This window comes from Notolabrus celidotus, chromosome 8, assembly GCF_009762535.1.
Source record: "Notolabrus celidotus isolate fNotCel1 chromosome 8, fNotCel1.pri, whole genome shotgun sequence".
In the NCBI taxonomy this organism is placed as follows: Eukaryota; Metazoa; Chordata; class Actinopteri; order Labriformes; family Labridae; genus Notolabrus; species Notolabrus celidotus.
The window spans coordinates 27,603,491-27,613,642 of record NC_048279.1 but is presented as its reverse complement, the minus strand read 5'-3'; the positions used below and the strand labels follow the sequence as shown (position 1 = coordinate 27,613,642).

At 40.7% G+C, this 10,152-nt stretch overlaps 1 protein-coding gene across 2 annotated transcripts in view; it reads left to right on the top strand.

Moving 5' to 3' along the window:
• Positions 1 to 10,152, top strand: part of slit3 (slit homolog 3 (Drosophila)) — a 316,661-nt gene that overhangs the window by 26,533 nt on the left and 279,976 nt on the right. The window lies entirely within an intron of this gene.

Sequence of the window (10,152 nt, the reverse complement as noted above, 5' to 3'; positions counted from 1 at the left end):
TAAAGATATGTTTAGCTGTAGATCAGTAAAGCTATGAAAAGGGTAACAGAGGGACAGTTCAAAGCCTGAAAATGGGAATTCCTCAACATTTCAAACCTACCAGATTGAAATCTCTACTAATAACTGCTTCAACAGCACTCTGCCCCTCATTAATTTCGAAATATCCCCTGTGGACCACCTAACAACCCACTTTGTGCCATGTTGGGTTCAAACTGCTTTTTAAAATCTGTGTGTCACTTACTGAACAGCAATTGTCTTGTTCATCAGAACCATGTGAGCATGCTGTCAGCTGTTTCTCTTGTTGCAAGGCCTGGTCCATCGGGGCTGACCCGTGCCATCCTCATTTTTGTGATTTCGCCGGCTTCCCTCAGGCCACAGATTCACCAAGCCAAAAAGCCGGACAAATAGAAATAGGAACTATTTTTCCCGGTAGCAGCTAGCCTGCTTAATGATGCCACATAGCTATAGTTTTTATGTTGTTAGTGTTTTAAATGTTTTAATGTTGGTGTGATTTGTTGTACAGTTTTGTTTATGTCACCGATGAATGAAAAACAAATTGCCCCCCAGGGATAATAAAGACACCTTGAACCTTGTCTGTACTAAAAAAAATTGTTGTTTTGTTCTTTTAGGAAGCGCTCCCTTTAGCTTTGTAAGTAATAATAACATAAGATGACATGAAATCTTACACACTGAATGAGGTTTTAAAAATACACAGGAAATATTCAAAGCAACACACTCACTCATTTCTGCAGTGATCTCATTACCCTCTTTCTTTTCTTTAGTGTTGAACAACATCCTTCTGCTTCAGTGATACAATTGCATCTGACTAGCTTTTATGTAACTGTCTGTATTTAATGTCTGTTGTGATCTCACTGATTTGCGTTTAAATCTTTTATTGTAAAACACTTTGTGATGTCTGTTCATGGAAGGTTATAAATAAAATTCTATTTATTTTACTTACTGGGCTGCACTGCTTGTTTTCAAATGATATAAAAGTCTTTCCAAAGTAAGTTACAAAGTGTTCTCACATGAAGGAGTCGTCTGCCATTCGGGGCCAGGCCACGTAGCAGAGGGTCCTGCGGGGCAGAGTTCGGATGGTGGAGAAGTAGCAGAGAGGGAAGGCCAGAACCACGGCCAGACTCCAGATACACACGATGACTCCTGTGGTGGCTTTCGCCGACAGACGGGGCTTCAGGGGATAAATGATGGCCATGTACCTGCAGCTCAAAGGGGCAAGGCCATAAAACTAAGAACCTTGACAGCGTATTGAATAACTGATGACTTATTACTTTGGTTGTTATTAAATCAGAGAGTTGTTTGAAAGCATTAAAGGTTTTACAACATTTCAATTCATGGTCACATTATGGCAGTTAGTTTTTACTCAGACTTATACTACTCTACTAGGTATAAGTTATAAATATTACTACACATAACATTAAATGTTTCTCAAGACCGGCTGGAAAGAGTTGAGAGTTATTTTGCCCTCTTTAGATATTAAATGAAAAGAGTTTCAAGCATCTCTAAGAGGTGAAATCAAACAGTGCTTCAAAAATAAGAGACTAGGGCTGTTTTCGAAACCGCCTACTATACTACTAGTATGTGCTGATTTGGCGAAAATTCAGTGTATGTAGTATGTGAACAAGAGCAAAATCTGCTGTATGCCAAAACTTCATGGATGTCGTACTGATTCAGGAAAATGTCTCAGTATGCAGCGGACCAGTCTCCCTAGCGTGCTGTTTCCCACAATGCGCAGCGCTAACGTTTTGCTTTTTCTTTTTTCTTCTTTTCTGAAGGCAGGCACCCAGTATATAGGTGCTGTGAAAAATATTAAATTCCACATAAACCACTTCTTAACTTTTTTAATTAGAAGTGGATGCTGACGAAGCTGTTTATGCTATCAACTTGGTCGTTGTCTACTTCCGCTTTTCGAAACCTGAAATTCCAATCCCCCCCCCCCCCCCCATACAGTCGTTATATTGAACAAATTTTCTGCAAGCCAGCCTGTACAAGTCTGATTATACTGCACTATTTGTTTTTCAGGGAAATGATGGATGATTCACTTAAAACACAAACTGGGAGGATATTTAGTTTGAACTGTTCCAAGAAGCTCTCAGAAGTGGTAGAGGTTAACCTGGTGAACATGAACTCGGCCAAAGATGCTACATGATTTTTAATCGCTTGAAACAAAAGGCTTGTAATTAAATCCTCATGACAGAGGAAAATGGGCCCCTATCATGAGAACAACAACAAAGCTGCCCCGTCTATTCACCTGTAACTGCTTGCCGTTTAATCTGAGTGTCTCCTGGGCCAGTGAACAGCTTGTTAGATATCTGATCAGGTTTGTGCCACAGCAGGCTGGAGTTACTTATGATCCCAAGACCTCATACAAGGGTGACTGATCACACTGACTTGCATCCACTGAACAATAAGGATGGTGCAACACCAGAAACACTTGAATAATGCTAACAGGATTACACATCAAAGAACATTCACAGAGGCGTCGGTATCGGCTGGACACGATCACAGCAGAAGATGAATAAATCATATCATGTTTTTTGTTTAACCTTGGAGTCTGTGATGCCTGAAGCAGCACAAAGTTTATTTGACAGCATAATGTTTTGAACCCACATCATGTGGTGTGAGTTTCAACCTGACCCTCACTTTATCACAGTATGGTGTTTAACAAGCAGAGATAACCTCAGATGAGACTCCCTGCTGCAGAAGTCAAACATCATGCAAACAACCAAACATAAAGTGTTGACTTAATGTCTCTAGAAGAGAGCGTATTGAATTTTCAGTTAATACCCACCCCCCTGTCTTCATAAAGCAAAAGAATACTGAAATGATATGTTCCCTAAAGTTACAACTACATGATATAAAAGATTATTCAGACATGCAGATAGTTCTGGGTTCATTTTTTTGTATTTTCAGGTAAGCGTTAGATATCAAGCAACACAATCTCTTTCCAGGAACAATGTCTGAACTCACCATCAGACTATCGCTTCTCCTTAGAGCAATTCCAACCAAATCTGCTTACAGCAAACACATGAATTATCCAGTATCAAGAGCATTTAAATAAATAAATGGATTGCACTTACGGTGTATAGTACTTTTCTAGTCATCCAAGCGCTCAAAGTGCTTTTGCACTAAATGTCACATTTACCCTTTCACACATACACACATATTCATGCACTGATGGTAGAGGATGTTGTCTGAAGGCCCATTCTGCACAACAGTACCAATCACACATATTCACAGCCCGCAGGCTGTGCCTTGGGGGGCAATTTGGGCTCCCTTCAGCATGTGGACTGCTGGAGCCAGGGATCAAACCACCAATCTTCTGACTAAGAGCGGCCTACTCTACCACTGAGCCACAGCCCCCCCAGTACCTATATCTGTAAAGATTTCTGTTGTTTCCAAATGTCTGCGTAATCTTTCAATGCTATCAGCACAAAAGCCCAATCCCATTAACCTGTAGTGTTCAGATGTAGAGGACCAGATCAGGGATTGACCTCTAAAAAACTGAAGTTTAAAATAAATTTGATAAAGTGGCTTTAAATCACCTGGAGCCAGCACATGACATTAAAGTTTATCTATGTATGCATTGCTGCAGGTGAAGAACAAATAAAATGACTGTCTTCATATCTACAGCTTCAACACTAGAAAATAAAGGATGTGCGAAATGGAAAAAAAAATCACCAGCCTTGTTATCAAATGAGGCTTTTAGTGCTTGGCCAATTACCTTTCACACAGTAACCTGCGTTTATTTTGCTGCAGTGCCTGAGGAAACACGCCTGGCAGCACAGAGAGCAAGCAGGAAGGACCATTCCACAGATGATCACGAACTGTGGCCTTGTGCCATTTGAAGACATCAGAGCGGAGACATCAGCAAACTGGGGTTAGGAAAAGCAGGACCTGAGGTTACATCTACATCACTAAGGTCAAGCCAATGTTCTCTTTCTCAGTACACAGCTGACAGAATGGAAACGGAAGCTGCAAACCAAGTGTATAAATGCATGGAAGTAGTCGGGATTTTTAAAAGATCATGGCCTCAGGAAATTCAGTGACCACTTGGTGTGTCAAGAAGAGCTGTAGGTAAAAAAAAAACACCTTGTGTTATCACTCTGTGACACCTCCATACTAGCTGTTTCTGCATGCTCCGTCTACAGGCACTCTGTTTTCATTATGTTTGGACTGTGACTGCCTCCCTCATCAGTCTAATCCCTTTATTCCAGCATTATGACGTTAGACGGTCCACTGATCGGTATCAAAGACCGGCTGATAGTGAGGAGAGCATCATACTCTACTGGAAAACCACAGAGGCAAGCAGGCGAAAAAAGCAGGGGGAGAAAGAAACAGGTGTGAAGGAAGGAGCTAAAGAAATAGATAATGTGATCACATGTGGCTGAAAACAAGAGCCAGAGAGCGTAAAGGCATTGAGGAAGGAGGAGAAGGGGGGGAGCTTTCTGGGGTGTTGGCACACAAATAATCAGTCACCACAGAGAAGACTCTTCACAAAGCTGCTGCTCTTCTTTCTATGGCATTGGCAGTGAAAATTAAAAATAGATGTGTGGAAGAGGCCTGTGGTGTGTTGGTTGGCAGTCACCCTACTGGGAAGCTGCCTTTACTAATAATTAGTCATACACCATTCCACTGAGCTGCAATTAATGATATTCAAATCAGCAGGGAGCAACAGAAGTCTAATAAGACTGTGGGGTCAAAGCTCACAACAGATGCCATCAGTCATCAATCTGCACCAGATGGAAAATAAATTAGAACATTTTGGAAAAGTCAAAGCTTACCAAATTTTCTTGTTTTTCTAGAGCAATACAACACACAAATTATTTTTATTTAGTTGTCACAAAATTCCTTTTTGGACTGCAATGTCAGATAAAAGGATCACTTGAAAGCACAGGATTTTTCAAACGAGTATGGATAGACGACGTTGCGTCAAATACTTGGTTATGAAGCTCCCTGTCGACCATAATAATTCATTTTCCACATCAATTTCTTCAGCCCACAAATTCATCCGTCCACTATACAAATAAAAATGTTCTCATATGGACACATGAGAAGTACCCTAATGTATACCATGATTCCTCTGGGGAATTTAATTTTACCAACACATTGAACTGATTACCTGTAAGGAAAGAGTGTTAAGAGGACTGGGAAATATTCAGCTTTCATAAAATATTTTCTTGCACCGTTTTACAAGCCCACCTGTCCACAGCTATGGCAGTCATGGAGTAGATGCTCGCAAACACCGATGTTACAGGGAAGAAGTTGTGGAATTTGCAGTACGCCTCACCGAAGTACCACTCCCCGTGAGCAGCGTAGATAAAGTTTATCAAAGTATTAAACGCGGCCATGGACGCGTCCGAAAACGCCAAGTTTAAGAGAAAGTAGTTCGTCACAGTCCTCATACGCTTGTGGGCGAGGATGATCCATATCACTATGAGGTTTCCAAACACCGCCACCGCCAGCACCACGCTGTAAGCAACGGACCAGAGAGCCACGCGCCACGGCGGCTGAACAAACTGGTTAGTGTAGTTCGCTGTAATGTTGGATCCGTTAAGTGGAGCTGCCATCCTCTTCTCTGTATACCCGAGTATATTCAAAGCTTGGGTTGATTCAAGAGTCTGATCTACGAACTGAGAAGCTAGAGCCTAGTATAAGAGAGGATGTGCGTCTGTGCACCATAGCGCGCGACTTAAACTCATCAACATCCCCAAAGATGATGCATCTCCTTTCCAAATCCCTGCAGTGTTATCCTTTAACTAAATCCAAAAAATTTCAATAGAAAAAAAATCGGTATAGACGCGCTGAAACTGTACATGTAGGCTAAATTGTATCCTCAGTGCCTGTTGAATGAGGGTGTGAGCGGCAGCCTCTCCGATCCAGCAGGGTTCCATGCGCACTCAGTGACGCGCAAGTGGCACAAATGGTGGAAAAAAAAGATTGATGGATTATTGTGGCGGCTGTTTTACACTGAATGGAAAACAAATGGGGAAGGCTGTATCTCTCCTTGTTATAAAGTCAGTTAGCACTGTCTGTCTTTATCTTCAGATCATCTCCTGTCAGCAGCAACAGAGGAGCAATAAACAGGATATTGAAATGTTGCAGGCAGGGTGGGCACAATGGCACACTCTTTCCAGCCCTCAGTTGTGGATTCAAGAGTTGACACAGTTCAGTGCCCTCTCCTTTTGTTCAGCTTTTCATCGCTTAAATTTATTTTAACACACCATTTTTGGATGGATTGTCCACTGCCTTAATATTTCTCTTATTGTGGTCATAAATCACACACACACACACACACACACACACACACACACCACACACACACACACACACCCACACACACACACACACACACACACACACACACACACACCACACACACACACAGGGACACACACACTGAAGCAGTCAGTTCATATACACTGTGTACCCGTAGTTAAAACAGATTGAATGACAGCCAGGAAACACGATAAGCTTTAAAACTCTGATGATGGAAAGAGAAATAATTTAATCTCACTTTTTCTTTTTTTTCTGGAAAGTTTTTTTTCTCATAATTCAGAGCAGCAGGAGCTCTGTTAGTGTGTGTGTAGGTGTATGTGTGTGTGTATATTTTCCTGGTGACTTTACGGTAGGAGTGTTAGTGTGTTTTGGTTTCTGTTTGTTTGTGTTTGTATATTTGTGTGTAAGTGTGTAATGGGGATGTGTGTATGTGTGTGGGCTCTCATGCTGTGGGGCATTCTCACGCTGTGCTTGCTGCCACATTCACCAAATCTACCGAGAGAACACACACAGAGGCACACACACGCACACACACTTTGTGGGTGTTTGAAGAAATTTTCTTTTTATCATTCAGAATAAAGCTGCGTGTTGTCAGGCTTTTACATGATGATATTAACACCATGCTCTTAATTTAAGTCCCTGTAATGAGCAATAAGATTTCAAACACCAGAGTATTAACCCTGTGTTTCTTCCTGTAGGGATTTGAACAAGAAACAACATCACCAGGATCACAAAGTGGACTTCTCTGGCATCAAGACCTCAGGATTCTGTGAGTTGCTTTTCATTTCTTTAACATTTTGAGATGAATATTTACTGCTGTTGAAATAACCTGTTGTTGAGTAATTGACATAGCACTAAACGTTTTATTTCTGTTCCAATTCTGTCATACCTTTATTAAAATGATGATGCATCAGATGCAGAAACAACCACTTCTATCAAAATGACTAAATCCAAATAACCCCCTTTACAATGCTGGTCAAGGCAGGACTGTTACACTCTGTGTGCAATGTAAAATGCACAGAGGGGGATGGTGGGGGAGAGTGGTTTCGCCGCTGATATCTAGCATGCAGATCCTGACAGAGGTCTACACAAAGGTGAAATACCATCACTGCAGATGCCAGGATGGAGTGGTTGATGCAGGGACTCTGTTGTGTACATGTCACACCTTTCTTTCTTCCACAGTGCTATACACATTTTGAAATCACACACTGTGACACCTTTTGTAACGCTGATGTAAGGTTTGTTTTTGAAGAACAGAGGCATAGTGATGGCAGAGCCTAGTTTATGGTACTGCAGCAGAATCTTAATGTAAAATGGGCTAATGCAACAGCAAGCGTGCAAGGAGTACCTTTAACACCTTTTTTACTGTGGTGCTATTGGCTTGGAAAGCATGTACACTACCAGTCAAAAGTTTGGACACCTTCTCATGCAATGGGTTTTAATACTGAAGACATCAAAACTATGAAATAATATAGTTTTGCCATAGTATGGATTACAACAATAGTCAAATAGGGCTATCCATTGTGTACTAACCCTACTTCTGAACAAACAACTGATGGTCTCAAATACATTAAGAAGGGAAGTAATCACACACAAATGAACTTTTGACAAGCCTCATGTTAAGTAGAAACCATTCCAAGAGACCACTTCATGACGCAGACTGAGAGAATACCAAGAGTGTGCAAGCTGTCATTAATTTGTTAATTAAACAATTCCGTATATGTCTTTCATAGTTTTGTTGTCTTTGATATTAATCTACAGTGTTTCAAATAATTAAAGTAAATACAAGCCCTTGAATGAGAGGGTTTTTCCAAACTTTTGACTGGTAGTGTAAGTCTTGCATAGGATTCTCATCTTGGATGCCTCTGTGTAAGTCAGAAACTGCATAAACATTGGCAAAGTCCCGGTGACGTCACCCATTGGTTTCTGAATAGAAGTTTGACAGGTAGGTTTGGCAGGTGACAGGAAATGCTGACTCACCCTAACTTCCAATCGACCTAAACACTTGAAGAAGTAGAGTTGAAGTGGGCTTTTGGTCTCCCAGAAAACAGCTACAATGGACTCACCTGTTTATAAAATCAAAACCGATGGGTTACAACAACTTTCACCCTCCGCATACTGTGAAGGAATACATAAATGACCAAAGGGTATTTTTTGAACCAGGCTATAAATGTGTTTCATTTTGTGTTTAAATCAACAATGTAACATGGGACTCAATGGAGATTCCTTGGCTTTTGGAGCCAGCCTCAAGTGGCTCTTCCACATTGGCTTCATATTTCAATACAAGATATTGCTGCTTGGTTAGAGTTCCATGTGTACCAATTGTAGAAGTTGACTCAATATTTAACTTAGGTCATGATCTCTATCTAAATCTAACCAAGTAGTTCTCACAGAGTATGTGGTTAACTTTGGAAAAGGTTGGTTGGGTTTGGACTCCAACAGTGATTGGTCAGGTTTTGGAAAAGATCATGATTTGGCACAAGCCATTGAGAATTTTTTTCATGGGACACAATGGTGAAGTCTTGCACTCTTAGGTGAAACATTTTCCTGGCCATTGGCTCTAAATGCAAACTTTGAGGAAATGTGTATCAGCCAATTTGGCCAGAGTTGTAGAATAAGGCCTCACTGGTTTAGAAAAGAGTGGCAGAATATTGTCCGTACAAGAAAATCTGGGCAAGTAACAAAATACTGCTAATTAAATAACACTACAAAACAAGTAAACCCAATCATTGGTGAGCTATTAGTTTATTTAACCATCAAAACAATCTTTTCCTTGCCTCCACGTAGACGCTTTAGCTGTGTAAACAAATTAACAACACAGCTAAACAACTGGACCATCAGAACATTCTCACAAGAGTGGTTTGTTTTTAAGCTGCAATCAAACGTTCAGTCATTTAGGAAGGAGGACTTGATTTTAACTCGACCACATACCAGCAGGTCTGTTCTGACCTTTTTCTTTTTCCTCTTTGTGACCCATATTTGTGTCTTTACAAGGAATCCCATTAACAAACAGAAACCTTCCATGCTGGAGCAATTAGGTAAATGCTGCATTTACCTAATAGGCCTGTATGTGGCTATAGGGGAAACAGGTCTCCATAAAATCAAGTTTCTTGTCCTAATGAGGGATTTCAGTGCTGCAGAGAACGCAGAGGTCCCATCCAAAGAGTTGTATTTGGTCATTACTATATATTTACGAGGTTGAATAATAGACTGATCGTGAGATGACATGCCAGTAACAAGCAGCCAGACTCTGAAGACTGAAGCAAACACATGGCAGCAAATGTTAAGCTGATGCGGAAATGATGATAAGTAAAGTCTGAACTGCTGTAACTATTTAGAAATCCTGTGATGTTTGGTTATCAAGAAATTGTGAGTCATTGTTCCTGGAAACAGGGTCATAAATTGTAAAATTTCAGCAATCAGTGTCACAATATGTGTTTGTTAATCCCAATGTTGTCCATTGGATCAGCCAATACTTAAGTCTAGGTATCAGAATCAGAAAAGGGAATAGAAAGGCACAAGTAAATACCATATCAACAGAGTTCAGATACCTGATACTAAAGCAGGGTTGCACAAAAGCATATTGTTAAAAATGCTTTTTATATGAGATTGATAAAAAAAAAAGAACTGTTTTGGCTTTCCTGATTTCCTCTGGCAAACACAGTGCAGGTGCTCTAACAGAAAAAAGCACAGTCATCTTTTTTCTTGACTGTGGAACAACTAAAAGAGCCTTGCCAGAGGCGTTAAGCTGCAAGTTTGCTAACAAAAAGTTAAAAGGTTAGCTATACAGCCGGGAGCCAGACCTCTCTGTGCAATACAAGCAACCAATGGAATCTCAGAATCAACTTACAAGTG